We start from the raw sequence: 866 nt of genomic DNA on the forward strand, positions 1-866 counted from the left end.
CACTATATATTATACAATATATATATATATAGTGTGTGTGTGTGTGTGTGTGTGTGTGTGTGTGTGTGTGTGTATACTTAGATACTACTTAGGCAGAGAGAGAGACAGAAGGCAAAGGGAAGTGAAAAGACAACAAAACACAGATGTGATATGAAAGGGAGGGTGAGGTGACTTCCACCTGCAATTAGCTTCACCTCATCACTCTCCACAGTTTCCATAATAACCTGCTGAACTCTGCCCACTCTGTCACCACAATATCCATCACAGGAGATAAACAGAAAGACTGATGTGGGGTGAGAGGAAAGGTGGGAGGTCACACAAGATAGAAAGATAGGTGCAAGAAGTCATGGGGGAGGAAGGCAGGTGAGAGGAGATAAGAGAAGACAAAGAAAGAAAACTGAAAAATATCAGAAGACGCACGGTAGCAGACCAAGTGCTGAAGTGATAGGAAAATGAAGAGCAGGGATGGGGGAAAGGAGAGGGAGGAAAAAGAGGGAAAGGGAGAGAATAGAGGGTTTCGTCCACATGCTCCTCAGCTGTGTAAACTGAAGGTCTCTGCTGCTTCTCGGATTCCCCCGAAGAAGGGGGATATTTATAGGAGGCTGGCAGTTGCAGTGAATGGACCCTTGCTCTGTCACACCCACTAATATTATTATTATTACTTTATATGCGCAAAAATGGAAAATGTCAGCAACCTGAGAGGCCTGCAGAGACAGTGCGTGCATGTCCTATGTCTCACTTAGTGTGTGTGTGTGTGTGTGTGTCCTCATGTTCGTGAGGCTGTGGGTGAAACGTAGCATTTATACGAAATGGGCAAGAGAAAGAAGGGAGAAGACAGAATTAGAGAAGGAACAGAAAAACAGGGA

This window comes from Morone saxatilis, unplaced genomic scaffold, assembly GCF_004916995.1.
Source record: "Morone saxatilis isolate NCDOM2014 unplaced genomic scaffold, NCSU_SB_2.0 Contig22, whole genome shotgun sequence".
In the NCBI taxonomy this organism is placed as follows: Eukaryota; Metazoa; Chordata; class Actinopteri; family Moronidae; genus Morone; species Morone saxatilis.